Genomic DNA, 23,115 nt, shown 5'->3' with positions numbered 1-23,115 from the left:
CACAAATGCTCAGCATTTGACTCCCGGTGGCTGGAGAAGTTGGATGCCTATGGCTGAATCCATGTTTTCCATTACATCCTATGGCGGCATCCAAAGTTTAAATACCGAGTGTATGAGTTTGAAGAACATTTCCGAACCCAAACAGTTCGGCAAGTCCACTCAACTTTAGTTACATAACAATAATAATAATACTACATCCATGTCACCAATAGATCTGTCTAGCTTTCACAGTAATTTTACAAAACCAAGAAAAAAAAATCTTTCTATGCTATATTTTAAGTAAATCTATTATATATTAGCAGCTAACTAGGGGTAATAAACACTCATGACTAGACAGATCTTCTCATGGGGATTCTGGTCATACCCTTTTCATCTCCATAGTCCTCTCTATTACTGATACTGATACAGATTACTGTATTACTATTAGTGATACAGATATTTGTATTAATATGAAAATAAGGGCCCTATTACACCAAAAGATGTCTGACAGATTATCTGACAGATCTTTTCAGTCAAAGTCAGGAACGGACTACAAACAGAGAACAGGTCATAACAATAAGACTGATATTTCTCCTCTTTTCAAATCCATTACTGGCTTTGGCTGAAAAAATCTGTAAAATAATCTGTCAGACATCTTTTGGGGTAATAGGGCCTTTACTCAAGTGCCCAAGGGGAATTACTCAGGTAAAGGGCCCTATTACACCAAACAATTATCGGCCAAACAGGATGATAGCACCCTTATGTGTCAGACAATCAATAACCCTGGGCTCTTGCCATGATGGGGAACACCCCCTGGACACTTGAGCCTTTTTTAAAGTTTAACAAAAAACAAGATTAATTCCTATAGCTGGAAAGGACTATGGAGAAGAAAAGGTATCCATGGAATCCTGATAAGAAGCCTTATCTAGCCATTATTTTACCCCTGTTTAGCTGCTGACAGGTCCACTTTTAGTGCTGCGATAAAAAAAATCCCCCACTATACTTGTGTGATATAACTAGAAACATGATTTTCCACTCAACAGGATTTCTTTTGAAGGAGTACTATTTTTCATTGAGGAGATCCAGCTATGCATAGAGTCTTACAGGCAATGCTCTATGGGAAAAGTATGCAAATTAGCTTTTTTTTTCCAAAAAAGAAGAAACCTTTCTCCCTAGTCCTGCCTATTGGACATAGTCATCATGTAAGTCAAAGGAGAACTCCGGGCTAGGGTGATTTTTGGCAGAGTGCTTGGGAGGATGAAAGAAGTAACATGGTCTCGCCTCCCCCAACTCCAGTGCTGGTACCCCCCAACTACGGTCCTCCGGTTCCGGACGCTTCCGGGTCTGAGTGGGAACCTGGGATGTGGCATGCCAGGTCCGCTCAGCCAGCCAGAGGCCGTAGCGGGGTCCAGCCTCGGCCGCTGACTGGCTGCATGGGCCTGATACATCACGTCTGGGCTGCACGGATACTGCCATCAGCACTGGAGCGGGGGAGGTAAACGCATGTTACCTCTGTCATCCTCCCCTTTCCCAGCACTCCCCAGCCCTTTCCACAAAAATCCCCCCAGCCCAGATTTCTCCTTTAAACCTTTAACAAGTCTTGCAAAATGGCCTGATATATTATCCAGAAACTATTTGCATATATCCACTTCAGGATGTTTCTTCCCTAATTTATATAGAGTGCTGACTTACCACCAATAGGTGGCACTAGAGAGACCATTCTCTTCCTTCTGTAGGAGCTAATTTGCATACTCTACAGAATCTAAAGAGCTGAGATGGGGATCATGGGAAATCTTTGATCCATCACACCTGCTCCGCAGCTGAGCAGCCCTCCTGTTTACTGTATTAATAAACAATACCTTCCTATGCAAAAATAACATTTTCCGGCCTTTATCGAGTACTTCGTAAGCCTTAATAGACACAATGGGATATTTAGCATGAAAAACTCCCGCTTTCCTGCCCTACATACAGTATACCCCACACTAATTTCATTAATCATTCCTTAGTACAATGTAGTCACCGGCAACAAAAAAAAGACCTTTAAAATCCCATTCCGTCGCTGTGAATATCATATTTTAAATTTTAAAAAACGGCATGCGCTAGTTATTAGATTAAGATGACAATTTATAACGTGCGGGCGGGATGGTTTCCCGCTGGCACTTTAATGTGTCGTTTTATAAGACCTGTTCCTTTATTCATGATAAGTAGTGTTTTTAGCCTTCTACACTTGTTCCATTTAATAAAAAAGAATTTCATGCATTCCACTCTCGACCTGAACGAGATGCGAAACGTCCATTTATAATAATCTCATTGAATTAATTATTCATATAGAGCAAGAATTCTCAGTATAAGGTGAAGCTAAGCATAATCAGCTCCAAGGCTTCCATCCTTACATAAGGTCTATGGCTTCTGCAGGTAGGATGTCACCATTAAAAAAAAATTTTTAAATAATAATAGGCGTGCGCTGGAATGATGGGTTAGTTGCAAATGAATTAGTGCTAGGTCACTGACGTCACGCGGCCGTCCTGCTCAGTTACCCTCTAGGAGCCTGTTGCTATATTCTTCTTAAATGCTCCTAAATAATTCATGAGGGCACAGTGTTTGGTGAGCAGCCCAAGCAGCAGGCGCTGGGCCAAAACCAAGGTCGCTATGGAGATTTACGTGCACCTTGAGACTTCATCCTTCTGACTTGGATAAACAGAATGAAGCAACAGTGTTTAAGCCGATATAAAAATAGGTATGCCATAGCCATGGTTGTAAAAAGTTAATCAGGCCAGGAACATGCTACAGGGTATGTAAATGATATGTAGGCCATACAGGAAATATCACAGCAAAGGGGGATTCCAATGATGAAATATAGTTTCAATTATCTAGTAAATAAACATCTTGGTAAATAAGATTATTTGACAGCCTTTCTATGATTTTTCATGCTTTCCTTCTGATGCAAAGGTCTGCTCTTCTATGCACCACTTCCTCTGTAATGTACATCCTTCCTGTTCCTGTTGTGCACTCTAGATGGGAATTAAGCCAACTCTATCCCTCTCCCATTACACCTTCTGGACAATAACCCCTCCCTCTTTGCGCAAACACATGCACACACACTCACACACACACACACACACACACACGTGTAGATAGAGTTGGCTGAATTCCCAACTAGAGTGGAGAGCAGAAACTGAAGGTCCGATACAGGATGTAAACCAGACAGGAAGTGAAGCAAAGAACACAGCAGAGCAGATAGTTTGCACTGGACTTCTGTTCCTGTTTAACACTCTAGCTGGTATTTAAAGGGGTTATCCAGTGCTACAAAAACATGGCCACTTTTGCACCACTCTTGTCTCCGGATTGGGTGTGGTTTAAAACTCAGTTCCACTGAAGAAAATGGAACTTAATGCAAACCACACCTGACCTGGAGAAAAGAGTGGGGCAAAAAAGGCCATGTGTTTATAGCGCTGGATAACCCCTTTAAGCCAACACTACCATCTTCTGGATTACAACCCCCTACTGTTACTCCCACATGTGTATTTAGAGTTGACCAAATGACACAAGATGGCGGCCGGGGTCGACAGTGATTCGGTGAGTATAATGCACCACACTTCCGGGGTGGGGGGTACACAGGGAAGGGGTTCATTCACTTAAATAACACACATTACAAAGTTGTATAACTTTGTAATGTGTGTTATTTAGTGAATAAATGTTGAATGCCGCACTACCCCTTTAAACACTGAAGACAACAGAGCAGATAGTTTGCATCAGAAGCAAAAAAGCAATGAAAGACCACAAAAAAGTCATAAAAAAACATTATTAACCAATATATGTTCAATTATTAGATTATTAGGTTAGTTGAAACCAAAGGCCAGGTTTGTGACTCCCTGAGAAACAATGAGAAATAAGTTTTGAAATCACTCTGGGAGGTAACTTCAAGTCAGCAAAGGGATCTATCTATCTATCTATCTATCTATCTATCTATCTATCTATCTATCGTACTACATTATAGGAAATTAATACATGGAAGTGGATAGCCAGCACTTTATGGAGTAAAAGATTTTCTCTTCGGGTAAAGTGAAAACCAATATGACCACCATATGAACTCCCATTGGGTCGTCCATCAGCTTTCCTAGACACCTGAACATCATCCCTGCCAAGCTATGCCTGGTTACGGGAGGTGTAACGGTGACCCAACTAAACATTTTGACAGAAGAGGATGATTCAGAAAGTTTTACTCACAGGTAATTTAGAAGGAAACCCTCTTTAGGTTTGGCCAGAAACCAACAACTTCACGGCCAAAAGTTAATATAATAAAATTCTTATACTAAGAGAAGTAAAGTTTCCTGCACAGAACAAGGTAGAATATGTTAAAGCGTTTTACAGAGCGAATAACACGGTTTGTGGTTGAGCATGGCCCCCATCCAACCACTAATGACCCAATCTCCAGATGTAAGAGGCCATAACCAGCCAGGTGTTTCCCAACGTGCATGTGTGAATGGGGCTTGTCTCTCCGTATACTCATCTATTCTCATCTCTACACTCCGATCCCTTGTTACTGACTCTATCGACTGCCAGCAGGACTAAGCAGAAAAAATAACCTTCACTCCTGCTCAATTTCCTGTAGGAACTGTATCCTGAATATATCATCTAAAAAAATCAGTTTATTATATAAGAAATCAGATAACGGTGAGCATTAAATATTGATTCCCTATCCCGAGCCGTGTGCGTTGTGGGACATTGCATGATTACATTATGGAGCAGAAGGAATATGAATTGATTGCAGCCGACCATGAATGTTACTGCGTCCCATAAAACATGCAGGCGAAATGCTAAAGGTTAAACAACTGTTAGGAAGACTGAATTAGTGAACGTCTAATGTGGTGGGTAATGGATCATCGCCTTTCTCCCATGTTTCATTCTAGCCTGTGAACCAATATTTATGAAATGCATAAATAAGAGGAAACACGTTTTTGACTCCATTGGCCTCCATTCACTAAAGTCAGGATCTGTCGAATATGTAATTCGACGGATAATGTTGAAGAAAAGAAGGGCTGGGCGTATAGAATTTTAATGGCAGATACTCTTGTTCTCCAAGAAGAAAAGTCACTATCAAAAGTGGCTGTCAGCGGCTTGCTGTCGTCTCTCCATTAAAAAAATATGCATAATCCTCGAGTCAAGTTGTGCATGTGGATGGAGACGTAAGGGGGAGAGATGTTGAAAAGATTGAGCGTTTGGATGACAGCTATTGAAGGTCGGCAAGAACGGGCATTCAACTGACAGTTATCAAATTTAGATGGGTACCTTAAAGGGGTATTCCCATCTCAAAAAGTTATTCCTGATGGATTAAAAGTTAGAGAAACCCCACTGATCACAAAAAAAAGTTTTTCCAGAATGAATAGAAGGGTATGAGCAATATCGAGCGTAGCATTTGGCAATGTGCAGAAGCCCCACAGAAAATGTATGACACAATTCTTGTGATCAGTAGAAGTCCCAGCAGTCAGACCAATCATCTGTTAACAATATTCTGTGTATAACTTATTGAGGTTAACTTATTGGTTAACGTGTTGAAGTGGGAATACCCCTTTAAGACTTCTTAAAGTAATATTGTCATCCCCTTTTGGTATGTGCAGTTCTTAGCACCATTTAGAAGTTTACATGCTGCACAGTTCATATTTACCTGTATAAAATATGTCTTTGTTGTGTTTCTGGCCAAAAATGCTTTTCATCATTGGTGGACAGTGTCATCTGGGCGGGGCCTAACTGCCTTTGTGCCTCTGTCTTTCCGCCTATATTGGTGCCGTAGTCCCTGCCCCCCTATGATGTAATCAGAATGGGTGCTCCTTCTGCAGTGGAGGCCGGGATCTTCTGTGGCGCAGGCGCGGTAATAGCAGATAATAACACGGCAATGCCACTGCCCCACCGCCCCTGCCCCACCGCCCCTGCCCCACAGAAGATAAATCCCGGCTTTAACTGAAGTACATGTGCCCATTTTGATGAAGTCAAGGGGGCGGGACTACGGCACCGACACAGGTGGAATACAGGGGTACATCGGTAGTTAAGACTCGCCCAGATGACACTGTCTACCAATGATAAGAAGCATTTTTTGCCAGAAAAACAACACAGACATGTTTTATACAGGTAAATATGAACTGTGCAGCATGTAAACTTCTTATTGGTGCTGAGAATTGCACATATCAATAACATGACAATATTGCATTAAAAGTTATCCCTATCCACATGTGCAATGCCGCTCCATTCATTTTCTACCAGCCGCTGAAGAGAGCAAAACACAGCTTTCAGCTCTCTATGAATTGAATTGGCAGCCCAATGCTCCATTTAGTTAGGATTTTGTCACAATTCCCAAGATTGTAGGTCAGACCCCCCCTCCCATAGTGAATAACTCCTCTAGAAGGGTAAATCCCTTTTGAGAAACACTAACACAAAGTAGAAAACTTCCAGTAATACTTACAGATATTCATATCAATGCTTATCAGAAGTAGAGATATAGGAGATACTTGTATGCCAGTCTTAAATTAAGCCTTGCTTCCTTCCCCACAGCCAAATTCAATAAGAGGTGCACGCCTCTCAGTGAATTCGTCCAGGAACCCGAACCTCGGCATACCAAAAGTACACCAGCTTTTAGTAGATGTACATTAGGATCCCCTGTGGGCATGATAAATGCTCACACCCCTCCCGAGCCCCCCTGCCCACTTATTGGGCGAGCGGGGGATACAGCAGGCGCACGTCAGGGAGAAGGGACGAATCTGCGCCTTCTCCCTGGTGTACTGCCCTGCCATAAGCTTCATAGATGTCCTCAAAAGTGTTAATCAATGGGATGGGCTGAATTTTTGCAGCAAATCCACCATCTGGAACAACGAGCCAGGGAGGAAAGCAAAAAAAAAAAAAAAATGCATATAACATGGCCAATTCTAGCTAAAAATTAATAATAATACCAACAACAACAACAACAACCTTGGGCACCCCCTTTAAATAAATGTTTCATCAGAAAATGGCCCATTGTTTAAATCAAGTTTCTATGTTAAACATATTTTTATTTATTTTTTTCTAATTATCCATGTTGATACTTCTGGATACTTCGGAAATTTTGGTGGTTTTTATTCTTGCCACTAGACTTAAAACTAAGCTGAAACTTCCTGTTCTGTCTGTGAGGATAATGGAAAATGATTTGTACTGCATTACAGCTAAAGGTGACACATGTAGAAAGCAAAGACAATAGATAATATTCACGGCTCAGCCTTCCCCTCTCCGTGGAATGCCCTGTGCACAGAGGTTACAGAGCTTGCTTACAAAAGTGTCCCATACACAGAATAGGATTTAGTAGCTATTAAGATCTTCAATAATAGTTTAATGAGGATATTAACTAAACTGCTGACCCTGTGTCACTGGAGGTAAAAGGGATAGAAAAGAGTAATATAACATAGGAAACATAATTTATGGATCATCCTTGACCCTTTGAACCTTCTATAGATTCCCTATTTACTATGGCATAATTTGCATGCCGATTTTTAAGAATAAGGAGCATGTCCTACCACTGTGTACACCACTGTGGCAATGTCTTGTGAGAGTCGCCAGAACCTTCTCACAATGATGTGAATGCAAAATGTCGACTAAATGACCTTATTGCACTTCGATGTGATATTCAATCTGGGAATATGGCAATTATGAGGAGCATTTCCAGTATAACTATGCGCTAAAATGGGGTAATCAGTCCTAATATGTGCTGTACTCAGTGTCTAGGATGAAGGCTGGTTACCGGGGGACTGTAAAACATGGAGTAGTGATAGAATGCCACTTCAGACTTCTATGCCACCCTGTGGAAAACCATGTCTGGGAATGAAGCCGAGCAGAAATCTCATCACCATAAATATCTCATTGTTTCCTTCTCTGCAATGAATTCTTAGCTGATTATTTTATATATGCGGCATTAGTATCATTGGAGAAACAGCTCATCGCAATTAAGTGTTAAATACTGTAAAGTAATAATTGCCTCCAACCAGCAATATTTTAGGAGAATCCCGCCCATCGCACTAAACCTTAATTTCCCAGATAAAATGAGGCTAGTGCTTCACATAAACGTGGATCCATCATCTACCCATAGCGGTGGCAGACAGTCCTTCGGCTTATTCTCCTGATACTGCAGCCCAGCAATTCACCTTGATCTTCTTGTTGCAGTTATGTCTCACCAGGGGGCGGTCTAGACTACACCTACAGCTGTAAGATCTGTCCTGTCATATCGGGAAACACTGCAAGTCATCAATGTTATGAGGATGATGGCCACTCTAAACCAAGCCTGTTGGCTAAACAGCTATCTCTCTCTATCCCCTATGCACATTATAAAATGACACAACCAAGTGCATATGTACCAATCCTTTTCTTCACTGACATCAACTTTAAGGGAGAGTCAGAAGGCCACCAGATATATTAGATTAGATAGTTAATATTTAGTGGATTACTTACCTCTTCAGTCTCCAGAGTTGCTTTGGCTGTCACAGGATGCTGAACACTAATGGTTCAGCTTCCTGTTTTCTCTCTACTATGAATGCAGAATTGAATGCAGAGAAAGGAAAGAGAGGACTGTGCAGCTGTAAATGTACAACTACACAATGCACATTTTGCTTAAGACTTACATGGTGTTTACCCTAACCTATAAGTACTGTATACAATAATAAAAAAAAAACAGAATAGATAGATAGATAGATAGATAGATAGATAGATAGATAGATAGATAGATAGATAGATAGGAGATAGATAGATAGATAGATAGATAGATAGATAGATAGAATACTGAACTATGATAGATATATATGGCACATAATACACCTGTAAATCTTAAATATATAAAGTAATGTTTGGTCATTTCATAATAACAATGCAATCCACTCTATGAAATGGACTGCTTTCTCCTATGACCTCTTCTATTTTGAAGGGTATGTTTAATTTTCAATGACTGGAGCCAATATTTATCCCATTGTGTTGATTCACTGGAGTGGAGAAAGGGTGTATATGTCAATTTTATTATGCCTTGGTGACAACCCGGTCTATTTCACAACACACTTTACTGCCCAGGCATACTGGGACTGAATACTGAAAGGATGACTGAAAGTGGAACATAAGGCAGCCATTATTTACCCTTCACGTTCTGTACATCTATCTATCTCCAAACTATCTATCTATTTACACCCTGCAATTCGATAATGGGTATAGACTGTCTATAAACAGAGATATAGTAACATACTAAGATCTAATAAACACCACTGAAGCATGATCCACCAATAAACCGCAATAAAATCACGTAAAACAATTCAGATATAAAACTAAAATATTAAAGAGTTATTGACAAAACCTTAAGAATCTATACCCAAAGTGGCTTTTTATGGTGGCACGGACACTGTAGTAGAAAATCACAGGAATCCATCAAAGTGTTCCAAGGGTTCCTCAAGATGAAAATGGAGAAGAAGGGGGAGACATGGCACCGATGCTATTCGAGCAGTCATGTACACAGAAAGATTCTTATTTATTAGGTAGCTATCACATTGACACTCTTATTCTCAGAGCTGCAGACATGGGCAGATAGGTAAAAGGGAGATAAAACAGTAAAACATTTCCATGCAATTTGTAGTTTAAGGCCACGTTCACATAACGTATAATTTGATTAAACAACGGCCGTTTTTTAATCACCATGGCTGATCAATTTACATACTATAAAATCCTAGCTGCAGTGTATACAAACTGACAAGATAGTTTTGTGCAGCTGCTAATAATTGAACAGCGGCTGCGCGAAACTGACAGTGCAAACAATGTAAAGTGCGGCTCTGGCTGTACTTTAGATTGTCTGCTATGGGTAATTGGAATGCGGGCACACACGAATGCGAACCGCATTCCAATTAAAAAGAAATGAAGTTGCCCGGCCTGTACTGCTGTACTGGCCGCGGTGAACTTCAATAACATCGGCCGTTCAGTGACACGGGTGTGTCACAGAACGGCCGCTGTCATACCTTGTGTGAACCTGGACGAATTCAACGTCTAATAAGGTGGATTGGTGCTCTGGGGCCAGTAGTCCCTCCCCCAGTGCTCCAAACAGCCTTACTAGACACTGAATTAAGCTACAAACCGCATGGAAATGGCTCTGAGGATGAAGGTAAGAGATATACCTTCATCCTCAGCACCCTGAGCGCAATAGGGAGATATTAGCCGGTGAGATTCGTCTTTTAAGGAGATTTATAAAATCTGGCAGCCGACAGGGGGGAATTTGATAACAAGTACTGACTTACCTCTCCCCGTGCTGGCAGTGAGTGGCGGGACTGGCCTCGGGACCCCTGCCGGGTTCTGGGAACTTTGGCGCTGACACATCATGACCTGGCTGATGGACTGGTCGCTTGTTGAGCGGCCAGTCCATTAGCTGTGACAGGTATTTTCCAGGAGTCATGACGCCAGGAGGACAGGAATCATTATGTCATCACAACTCGGGGAAAAAAATGCCTTCTGGGGGGGGGCACCACGGGCATGGGGAGAGGTAAGTTCATACTTGTAATCAATTTCCCCCCGGCTGCCGGATTTTATAAAACGCTGGACTTCTCCTTTAAGTTTCCCTTTAAGAGATGACATTCATTTTTTATTTGTTTATTTTTTTTATGTGTTTACTCTACAAAAGTGTAATTGAGCATTGTGCATTTGAACACCTATAAAAGACTGAAATTCATATTACACACACCACTCAACAGCATAACAGGCCCCCATTACAGTGCATTGGCGAGTCAATCACTTGTCACTACGGAACGATTCACAAATAACCTATTAGACCTTATTGACAATCTGTCCTGGGTTCGATGATAGCTATAATGTTTATGATGCTATTAAATATGGACAAGTGCATTTGCTATACAGACAGAGGTTGGGCCCAAGGAACCTAAGTCTGGCACAGCATTCAAGTGTTACCTTGGCTGCCTCTCTTCAGGCAGGTTTTTTTTTCACTTTAAGAGCCCAAATAGTAATAGCGGTTGCCTGGTGGCGTTCTGTATGCCGAGGCGTATTTGTGACGAGTTACTGAACCCTTTCCCAGCTTGGCATCTGACACTCAGATCTCTCGTGAAGGGAACATCAAACTGACTGCTGCAGCCGGCCGCCTTTTTCTTTCCCTTAACTGCTAGGATCATAGTTGCTGAACTTCTAACATCTTCCTCCCGTCATTCAGCGATCAAGCAGAAATCAAATAACGGCTCGGCCGCATCTCTTCTGTAAGCGGAGCCATTGTGTTCGCTAGATTCATTTAGAAAACAGAAGAGTGTGCGGAGGAGAGTCTCGGCTTGTCGGTACAATCTGTCAGCGTGACAAATGTCACACCGTTTTATTACATTGAAAATATAAATACAATTCGCACTCATTAAAACTTTATTCCCGACACTCGGAATTACATACATTGTGAACAGGCGCCGGTAGGATCTACTGCAAAGGAAGGGGGGAGGGGGGGGGAAGCTGCTATAGAAAAGCAATTGTTATAATTTACTGTAATTTCACGCTTCTCTACAGAGCGGAGGCATTGTTGTACAGTTAACCCCATGCAGAATTTAAGGTTAGGGGGAACACAGCTGATGGGGGGACAGCTGGCTTTATCCTAAACTGGAAAATTACAATAGATACTGTGCCACCTACCAGTTCCAATGCCCAAATAATTTAGTCTAGCCAAACGTGAACTATTTCCCAGGTTAAAAATATTAACAGAAAGTGAAAAAAAAAAATTAATCGTTCAAGTTTGCGCAGAAACTTTTATTCTCTCAGTTATGGAGAGTATAGATGAGACCTCGGGCTGCATCCACCTTCTCCAGGCAGCCAGATTAAAGTGACAATCGTTTGGGTTGGTGTGAACTCAAACCTTCGGGAAGTTTGCTTATCTTTAATGGAGAGTTGTCTAAAAGACGTTATCACTGGTGACAAAGGGCCCTTATGCAAGAAGTAAACAGGCCCCTGGTTTGTAAACCTACAATCCAATTAGAGTACAACTCACGGACCACCTTATAAAGCTACTCACAGACCACATTATAAAGCTACTCACAGACCACCTTATAAAGTCACTGTCCCACTTCATCTGCCCTAAACACAAGAAATGATGTGCAATGGAACTGGCTCTGGGGTTGGTTTTGGGAGAACGGTAACAGCAAGAGAAGAAAAGCGGATGAGTATATGTCTTTTACACAGTACGTTTTTTGCCATCTTTAAAAAAGGTTACGAGTCAGAATGCCCCTTTAATGCCTAACAGTCTTTCTCTCCAGTTTCTAGGTTGACAATCCAGTATTCTATCAGAAGACTTTCCATTACTTGCAATAAACAATAGCACACTCATCTCCCTCGCTCCCCCACAGCGCACACTGCGACATTATCCAGTCCTGACTGGAGGTGATGTGACAGTGAGGGTGAAGGGGGACCAAAGTGGGGGAAGTATTGGTTTGTTTGATTTTTTTGCTTCAATGCATGGAAACACAGTAACTTAAGTTTTCTGTTTTGGCCAAAGAAAAACGCTTTAAGTTGGCCACCGATGTAAAGCCTTGCCACCAATATTCCTTTTTGTAATTTCTTTGAAAGGAGCAGTTGTTTGAAAAAATAATAGACACAGGTTATTTCCCACAATATGAACAACAACTAACAATGCAATTGTAGTTTTTAACACTGGCTCCTATTAAAGATACAGTATACTGTATGTATGTATATATATATATATATATATATATATATATATATATATATATATAATGCATGACTGTCTGCTCCAAAAAAATAAAGAAATATGTATATTTTATTTTATTTTATTTTTTTTCCCCCATTATTTTTTTTTAACCAGACCAGTCATGCATAATACCATGTTCACGTTCGTGCTTATAAAATATAATAAGAATGTATACTGGGTTATATTCATACTTCATCTTCATTATAGATCTTCATTATAGATCTGCATCATGTAAAGTCGCAGCATTGATATAATACGGCAGCAGATTTACACACGGTCTTATGGAGAACTAGATAACAAATGTTGATATCATGAGTCATACCAATGCTCAGCCATGCTGTACTCCTTCCTATACTCCCCCAAGGAATAGAATACTCTTCTCTTCTACCACAGCTCACATTACCTACAGCCGTACGCTTCTCCCACCGCATTAGTATTACAAAGACTCAGCCCATGGTTTGAGCTTCTGTGGACATATGGCGAATTCTACCATCTTGGGTTACAATAAACGAATAAACTGCAAGAACATAGACTCCTGAATATGAATAAACAACAATAAATAAGAGGAAGAGATTTTATGTAAAGCTGCAGTTAAAAGCTGAAAGGGGCCATACTGCCTATATATATATATATATATATATATATATATATATATATATATATATAAAATTTTTACTGGTACTAAAACTTTTTTTAAATGTGTTTGTTAACCGTAATCTTTTTTTTAACAACTTCTTTTATACGTTACTATAGGGATCTTGCCGAAGCTGTTTTTAACAGCATTTACAGTTATGCTTTACAGCAAGCTCCATGGACAAAGGCAACAATGGTCAGTAGCTGTCCCGTTGATATGAATGGGATAGATGTCTGTACATGCTCTGTGACCTTTGGAGAGATCATTCCACTGGGAGGTGAAGGCTGTACTGTGAACACCATCTTTTGTCTTCTCTCCCTACTGGTGTAATCTTTTACTGCAATTCTTCACTTTGCAGCAGCCTCCTCCCTATCATCACAGTCAGAGCATCACTTTGCAGCAGCCTCCTCACTATCATCACAATCAGAGCATCACTTTGCAGCAGCCTCCTCCTTATCATCACTGTCAGAACAGGAAGTCTCAGATTAGTTTGTGACATAGTTGTGAGAATGAATATTGCACCCTTTTGGGGTTTATTTTAAAAAAGAAAATTAGAACAAAAAAACAAAATTTCTTTCAAAAATATGTTTAACATAAAAACTTGATTTAAATAATCACATTTTAAACTAATGCTACTGCCGGCCACATTGGTTGTGAAGGTAGAGTGAACACTCCATTTATTGAGGAGATGATCAGCTTGTTATTCCATATTTTATGAATAGAGTATAAAAGGCCAAGATGGGAATACCCCTTTGACAGAGAGCTCCATTTATTTAGAGGGACAAGTCCCCACTAGTGATGAGTGAACTTCCTGAACGTTCGGGTTCAGCCAAACCGTAACGCTGGGCATTTGACTCTCAATGGCTGGGGAAGTTGAATGTATTCATGTTTTTCTGGCAGCCCTAGGGCTGCACCCAACTTCTCCAGGCAGCCAGAGTCAAATACAGAACGTTCAGGTTTGGTCGAACCTGAACATTTGGTAAGTTCGCTCAACACTATTCTCCACCGTTCTCAAGATCGGTGGGAACTCCAACAGTTGAACAGCCACAAATCAGCTTGTTATCCCCTATCCACTTTAAGAGATGGCAACACCCCTATAATGGGCAATAATTGCTTGATTTTGTCTCACATGTTCAGCCAGCATCACTAAAAATAACCCCATTAGATTTGCACCTTTGCTGCGGTGCCATAGCCCTATAAACTGCAATATGTCTCGATAATGATCTATATGATCAGCATGAACTGGCTCACAAAATTCATTATAAGTCTTGTATTAACACCATTTGAAGCATTGTATAAAATGATACGTGTTACTAGGATTGGGCAGGCGGCGTATACCTTAGGAGCTAATTTGAGTTTGGTGCCAATAGTACATTTTACGATGCAGCTACCTGGCACCTGGAGGAGTCATGACATACATGTAAAAGAAAGGCCCATGAAAAGAAAATTATATCTTTTTAGTAATGGAAAGCTGGAAAGGTATTTAAGTTCTTTTTAGCATAATTATATACATTTGTCATAAAAAGCTCCAAAAATATCAAAATTGTCCCTCTGGAATAAAATACAATATTTCACACTAGGTAGAGGAAATGGAAGCCAATACAAAAAGCGAAACATATATCCCAATTATACACGGATGAGGCCGCAGCTTACAGATGCTGTCCAGAGGGATTAGCCACAATGTACTCTAGTATATAATGTATCTTAAGACTCAAGATCTGCTTCAAAAGACAGATGTCCCTGTGTACTACATACATATTGATTTCTGCTTGCTTGCAAAGCTTTCCCATGGCATTTAGTCAGATCTTAAAGTGTCACTGTCGTTATAACTTTCAAGATCTAAATCAGATGTAGATGTGATATAAAGTAAGTTTGCAATTTACATTCATTATTTTTTTTTTAGTTATCATGGAGAACACGGCACTTCCCGTTTTCTGACTTTTTTTTCTCAGAAAACAGGAAACAGTCAGAGAACAGTAAGTCCTGTGTATTCCAGGCCATCTGAGCGCTCACAGAGAGAAGGCAGTCATGTGACTGATGGACACATTGACTCTCTGTACTGGCCGGAAGTCCTGTGTTTAGTCTGTTTTTTCCCACCAGCACAAGTCTAAAAATTTGCCTTCAGGAGACTGGACCTGGATTTCTAGTAAGTATACAGTAGCTTTGTAGCATGATAACAACAAAAAAAGAATGTATATTGCAAACTTGCTTTATATCACATCTACTGTTGATTTAGATTTTGAAAGTTATAACGACAGGTACACTTTAAGACTCCTAAGTGTTTTTCAACATCACAAAAAACATTGTGCGGAAAGGGCAAAGGGGATAATGTGAAAAATAACCTTACTGATCTACTCCCTCCTCCCTACTAATCGGTTTTCCTCTCTCTAAACTCTCCCCTCTCCAGTCTATCCTGAATGCAACAGCCAGACTCATCATCCCCTCCAGCTGTTACAATGACTTCGTCCCCCTGTGCCGGTAACTACACCTTAGGTAACCCTTTAAATCCAGAATTCAGTTCAAACTTCTCACCCTCACCCATAAATCTCTCCATAATTCTGCACCACCATACATCTCCTCCCTAATCTCCACCTACTATCCTTGGAGGGTGACTGGCTAACCCAACAATTTCCAATTCTATGTACAATGGCCGGACCATCTGCAAATAAAGCACTTACTGACTCTTGTGTCCCCCTAGTCTTTAAAGAGTCACTGTCGTATTTTTTTTTTTTGCAGAAATCAATAGTCCAGGCGATTTTAAGAAACTTTGTAATTGGGTTTATTAGCCAAATCTGCCATTATCTGCATGTAAAAAGCCTTTTCCCAGGTCCCCCCCCTCCTTCCTCTTTTTTATCCACTCTGAAAAATCAGAAAATTGTGACTTGTTGCAGGAGACGTCCCCTGTCTGCTCTATGGAGAGGGGAGGGGGGAGGAGGAAGGAGGGAGTTAGCCGGCAGCAGAAAGCAGATAACAGAGGATTACAGGCACAGAGCTGGGTGACAGCTGTAATCCGAGCTCAGACAGGTCACTGGTGACTGTCACAGGAGATAACGGGTGAGGGATTTGTAGATTAACTCTTTGTTGTCCTGTTTTGGTCTTTTCTTTAGCTCTCTCCATAGGAGAACAATGAAGACAGGGGGGAGAGCTTCAGACTGCTTTTTCATGATAAAAATGCATTTTTCGGATAATAAACCCAATTACAAAGTTTCTTAAAATCGCCTGGACTATTGATTTCTGCAAAAAAAAATTTCACGACAGTGACACTTTAAGTTCTTGTGAGCAGGTCCATCACTCCTTTTGTATTTTTTTTTTAAATCATTTAACCCTGTAATGTGTAAATGAGGTATCCCACTATGGGTGTTGCTACTATTCACACCCTTCATAAAAGTCTGTACTTTTGTGGTCTTATTGAAGCTACAGTATTACCAAAGCTGACCACTAGATGTCGCTGTATAGTATAACTGAAGTATGAAAGCTGCACAGCTGAGAGTCTCAAAGGGTTATTGTATGTGTGTATACCAGATTTTGTGAGCCAGTAGGGTCCTTCCTTTCTTCTGTCCTATCACCTCTTTCCTTTCCACTCTTCTGTTGCACTCTTTGCACCCAACCACAGCGCACCTTACACGCTGGTTAGGAAGTTAGTCTCTTGGGTGAGGGGGGAGTTTTAGTTGAGCTTCGGTGGAGAAAGGACGCAGCTCAAATAGCTCTCCACCGTGGTTCTACCTGGGCCCTGGCCCTCTGCCAGGTCCCCTCTACGGACCAGTCTTAGTCTTAGTCAGTACCCCGCATGGGTAGGACACAGGACAGAGCCCGCTTACAAACTTCTTTCTTGGAGCACCAACACTCTGTGTGATGCGGTGCTTAAAGGGAACCTGTCACCCCCCGTGCCAGGGTGACAGGCTCCCGACCCCCCTATACTCACCTGATCCCGTCGTGTCCCGCTTCTGGATCCAGTCGGGTCACAGAGATCTCAGCCGCTGCAGCCCGGAGCGTGAGCTGAGAGATGAGTCCAACGCTCATAGAGAATGACGGAGCGCTGGACTCTCCTGTCATTCTCTATGAGCGTTGGACTCATCTGAGGAGCGCGCGCGCCGGGCTGCAGCGGCTGATATCTCAGTCACCCAACCGGATCCAGAAGCGGGACCCGGCAGGATTAGGTGAGTATAGGGGGCTCTAACTGGGGGTCGGGAGCCTGTCACCCCGGCACGGGGGGTGACAGGTCCTCTTTAACCAATAAATCATCTCAACCCACGTCAAGGACTAGGAGTAACTGCAGTGCAGGACAGTATCCATAAAAGAGCCTGAGAGCTAGGAACTGAACTGGGTGGAGCCAAGTTACTGAAAGTCAATGAACTCCCATCTCGCAGCGCGAATGTAACCAGAAAATTCTGACCACTCTGGTCATCCCAGGTAACAAGGTCTGGGGCCTGTGTCACCCGTTTCAGCCAAAGCTAGAGGGCATAAGGTGGTGTGAAGACCATAGGAAAGGTCAATACACAGGCAAAGGTTGTCTTCTTCTTCTTCTACAAGTATTCTTCTATGCACTCCAACCTCCCGGACATTACTACTTGGGTTGAGACTCTGACAGCACTCTCCTCTCTACTACGCTACCTCATTCCAACTTATCAACTCTCCTTCATCCTACTCAGCACTTATCTTACAGATCTGGTGGTTCTATGTTTGTGTATTTATTGGAACTGTATCAAGCGTATCTCAAGATTCGTTACCTGCTGCACATTTACAAGTAGTAAACCAAGTCAACGTTATCACCTGAGTCTGTGATTACTGGCAACCACCTGCACAGCACTTACAGCGTAACCTTGGGACATTTCCCCTATCTGTGGATGGAGGGTCCCACCACTATTCGGGAGGGTCACTACACCATTTTGACCACCTGTGACTACACTATCCCAAGGGACCCTGCAGCAACCCGACAGGACACCGACCACAGAAGAGAAGAGTACAACTGGCCTTACACCTTAAAAGCAGGCGTGCCATCACACTTGTGTGCCCAACAGGCACTGGCGTCACATGACAAATCCTTAAGGTCTGGCTGTATCTCGGCCATCCACAAGAAGTGGTGTCACACTTCCATGTAGCAAGTGACCGGCCGTCCCACCGCTACAACATTCTCCGGGGGTCATCACATAAATGTAACCCCTTTATCGTGTAAAAAAGGCTTTAGTATAGGTTGTCAGAGATCCAGCTTTACTTCCCTTCACGCCTGGGCAAAAAGTCAGTTTGACCCACTAACCCTGTTTCCAAATATCGTGGTGAAGGAAAAATGGCTTGTTAGTGCCACCATACAGCACATGCCCCAGTTATTGCCCCTGGCTCTGGCCTTGGGTAGTATTTGTAAGGTCACATCTACTCCACAGCGACCAATACAGGAAAAATGCTTACATGGCCAATCCAAGCCGAACAGGACGAGAGACATTGTTACTTAGCTTATAAATGAGGACGGACTTGAGAACTGTCTAGGTTTGGCAATGTTCTCCGAACCCCAATACTCTGCATTTGACTTTCGGCAGCTGGAGAAATTGGATGCCGCCCTCGGGCTCTCAGAAAAACACGAATACAGCCTATGGCCTATGGCTTTATCCATGTTTTCCAGGACTCTCTTGGGTGGCATCCAACTTCTCCAGCCACTAGGAGTCAAATGGGATTCGGAGAACGTTGTTGAATCCAATCGGCTTGGCAGGACCATACAACATTACTGTGGACCCCTTCCCTTATGATGCCTACTTGTCCTGAATGGGCTTTGGAATAGGGTGTCCCAATTAAGGATGGTCCGAACCTGCCGAGGTTGGGGTTCGTATTAACCTGAACGCTCAGCATCAGATTCCCGCTGTCTGCCCGCTCCGTGCAGCGGGTGGATACAGCGGGAGGACCGCCTGGAAAACTGGGATACAGCCTATGGCTATGGCTGTATCCCAGTTTTCCAGGCGGTCCTCCCGCTGTATCCACCCTCTCCACGGAGTGGGCAGACAGCGGGAATCATTGCCGAGGGTTTGGGTTCGGACCATCCCTAGTCCCAATGTTGGATACAGCGACTAGCCTTGTTCTTCATACTTCCTTACTTTTACATACAAAGAAAAAAGAAATAGGTTAAACAGCATAAAGAAACTACCGATGCAGATGTTACATTTGCCAGTAGAAATACTGTACAAGGCTTTTTATAGTATGAACACTCCCCTATTTAGGATTCATATCCAGCCCATTGATAAAAAGCCTCTGCAATGGGCGATTCATGCTCACACTGTGTGTAGTTGCTCTCTACGTCATCCCACTTACTGACTACAAATAGAGCAAATAAATGTAGAATTACCAAACTTGACAAACGTTATTATCCCGGACAGACGTTTGTGACCACATTTGCATTGTGCAGTGTTGCGATTCCGCAGCTATCTTCTGCCTGTGCATTTTCCAGTGATCTGGCTCTTTTCGGTGTGAGTCTGCTGAGCTTGCACAATGGTAGAAACTTGCATTTGTCAAGCAGCAGGCAGTCTGTAATTCATCCAGAATGTTCCACTCAAAATATATAGCGAACGATATTCTGAAGGTTACAAAGAATACAAACACCTTGTTTTGGCTTTTAAAGAAGCTCTGTAGGATACTTCACTTTCTGTAGCCCTCTTCTTTCTGCGCCTCTTACTTCCACTGTTCTCACTCATCGCCTGCTATCTGTGCTGCGCCTCCCGCTGAATAGATATCAGATAAGCTGTATTACTAGCTGGACTAAAAGGTTCAATGCGAAATGAAGGTTAGTCGTCTACTGGACTGCTAAAATAACTGGGACTTCAATTAAAGTGCAACACGGATTACAGTAACCATTGGAAAAATGTAGTCTTTGCGTTCAAAGCAGTTACTGTATATATTATATATAAATACACACACACAATTTCTATATATCCCATAACAGTAAGTAATAGGAAGCTTAGGTGACTGGCCACTTGATATCATAATCCCGATCATTCATTTACTTCATATATGAATAACACAGTGTACAGACCTTGTACTCCGCCATAAGTAATGTCAATACTATGGACATGTAGGGGCATCATGTACCCTTGTACTACCACTGCGAAGCCTCTTTTTTTTTTTTTAAAGCAATATATTGCATATTCACGCAGTGTCCCACTGCACTGTACTATTGTTTTTTGGTTGTTGGATATAACGACATTGGAAAAGGCACTTATTTATTTTTGTGTATGTAACGTTTACGCTGTAGATATGTTGTTAATGTATCTATGTACTCAATTCCCCACCAGGAAGTGAAGTAAACTCATTCTTACCTAATAACTGTTGACCCCTGGCTGCTCTGTGGAAGCCATTTTGTGACAATGACATTAAGAGGGAGGCGGGTCTAAGCCCTGTTAGGCCCAGTTCCCTTTGTCAGATGATACAGGTTGCTCAGCTCTGATTGGTTGAACAAGATGTAAGCCATCTAACAGTTTTACAGAGTCAGTTAGACATCACAGGATACAAAGTGCATCATGGGAAAGCCCAAACCAGGAAGTAAAGATAGAATGAAGCCACTAACTGGAGGTTCAGGGACCTGCAAACAGCGGGAAATTCAAACGGAGACAGACTCAGGAGGGATGGTAAGTGGGAAAACTATGTTTATGATTGATTGATTGTCTTTTGTTATCAGCGCCGGAGTACCCCTTTAGTATATAGACATATACCAGGACAGCCCTAGAAGATGGGACGCCTTTGCTGAAAGCCCATCTTCCTCTTCTTAGAAAGAGGAAACCCAGTTAATCTACAGAGTTTAAGAGTAGTTAGATTAGCCTGAGGAAAATCCTCTGTGTATATTTGGAGCTGAAGCCCCTGCAAAGTACTGGAATTACCTGGAGGAGTAGAGGATTTTTTTTAAGTCACTAGGAAGAAGGTCTACAGAAGCCCTATTGCAATTCTAGGACCCACTGGTATTCCGTCCGGGCCTAGTTACATACATGGCTATGGGTGCTACACCTCATGTTATATGTACTTACATGGGCAAGAAGGAAAAAGTGAATTAGACACGTGTGGTAACCATGTAAACCCTTTTAGTGAAAGAGAGTCAGTGGACTATTGATACTAATCTGATATAAGGAGGAGGATTCCAAGATACACTACAGCATGAACCCTAAGATGCTTCCCTGCTCCAGTCCTCTACAACCAACCTGTTGGAATTGCTGCTAAAGACTGTTATCTTGTCTTCCATACTGGGCCAAGTGAATAGAGACTGTGTATATTCATCCTTGTGTCTGGTATTACCACCTGCACTTTACCATCACTGCAACTTCCACCATGCCGGACACCATCACATCGTGAACATTTTTCCCACACCATTAGTGCCCCCCTTTCAGTTGCCCAAGAAGTGTGGGGAAACCTGTGGGACTGTGAAGAGCTACAATTCCCACACAGTCGACCAGTTCTGTCCCCTGGAGGTGTTTCCTTGTTGTGCACAGATTGTACCAACACTTGTCAAGTATCTATTATGGTCGGACAATCCTGCAAAAGCGATGATGAAGTTAAACTTAAGTTATTTTGGACCAGGGGTTGGGGAACATAAAAAAATGATATTCATCCTGGACCCCAGCCAGCTGTCTTCTCAGCTCCCCTCCGGCTATTACATGACACAGCTGATGGATGCCCCATTCAGCCAGTCAGTGACTGGGGCGGAACACCACTGCACTCACTGATTGGCTAAGCTGGGTAAATCCCACCCGCTTTTGACATTTCAGCTGGGTCGTGACATACTTGGAACCCGGGAGAAGATGACACTTGATGGGGTATGGGAGCCTTGTCACGCGGCACAATGCGGGCACGGGGACAGGTAAGCTTGGTGTCTTTTTTTATTTTCCCCTCACCCCCTTCTTTATTGCAGACCCCATCCTAAAGTAGGCAATTGTGCCTTTAGTAGATCAATGCCAGTTGCAATTCCCTATAGCGTAGAGGCGTACATGGCCTATCAGTCACTCCGCATTTCAATGGGACCTTTCATGCAGGAATGGTTTATACACTGTGCATTGAATATATTATAATAATCTATGGCTAATTCCTAATAAATATCTGTATAGTAATACATAGAAAGTACTATAATGATCAAAATGCCAGCTCCAACCACTAACACTTGACAATGACAGTCAATCTACAGTCCATTCACCTGCACGGTCTGTATACCTTAGCTCCATGTACTTGGGTGCCGGGGCCAGTCTGCTGCTACCTTGTGTTAGCATCCGTCCCCATACTGCAGGCAGCTGTAACTGATAGTTGTCACACAAAGGGCATTAACGTGAACCTACCGGATTGGGTTTCTTATAATAAATTATTTATTTCTGCTTCATATTTAGAAGTCATTGTGACTCAAATTAAAACCACATGATACAAAGAGCGCCCAGCCGCGCACCAGAGAATTCCCTCATCTGGACACTTGCTCCATAGATTGTGCTATTAGTTATTATTAACATACAGATATTTTATTTTTCACCTATGGAGGTCAGATTGCATTTTAAAAAGGGGTTTTCCAGGCTTAGGAAAACATGGCGGCTTTCCTTCCAGAAACAGCACCTGTCCTGTCCTTAGTCTGGGTGTGGGTTTCGCAGCTCAGTCCTAATCAAGTAAATGGAGCTTAATTGCAATACCACATACAACCTGAGGACAGGGGTGGCGATGTTTTTGCATAAAAAATAGTCATGCTGTGTCTAATCGTGGATAAACCTGTTTAAATTGCAAAATTTGGCTTTGATCCATTCCAAATGTATTTATTCATCTCTGTGTATTACAT

At 42.2% G+C, this 23,115-nt stretch overlaps 1 protein-coding gene across 2 annotated transcripts in view; it reads right to left on the bottom strand.

Annotated features, from left to right (window-relative positions):
* The window catches only part of MMP16 (matrix metallopeptidase 16), a 176,657-nt gene that overhangs the window by 129,650 nt on the left and 23,892 nt on the right, over positions 1–23,115 (bottom strand). Inside the window, exons 1-2 of one of the 2 annotated variants that reach the window (XM_069957395.1) lie at positions 20,636–20,722; positions 19,923–20,041 (exon numbers count right to left, since the gene is read on the bottom strand). The exons of the other annotated variant lie outside the window; for it this stretch is intronic. The gene's annotated coding sequence lies outside the window, so the exon portion shown is untranslated. Of the gene's footprint in view, positions 1–19,922; positions 20,042–20,635; positions 20,723–23,115 lie in introns of those variants that run through there. 2 annotated transcript variants of the gene reach the window in all.

The sequence above is a fragment of the Dendropsophus ebraccatus genome, chromosome 2, assembly GCF_027789765.1.
Source record: "Dendropsophus ebraccatus isolate aDenEbr1 chromosome 2, aDenEbr1.pat, whole genome shotgun sequence".
Lineage (NCBI taxonomy): Eukaryota > Metazoa > Chordata > Amphibia > Anura > Hylidae > Dendropsophus > Dendropsophus ebraccatus.
This window is presented reverse-complemented; position numbering and strand designations above follow the sequence as displayed.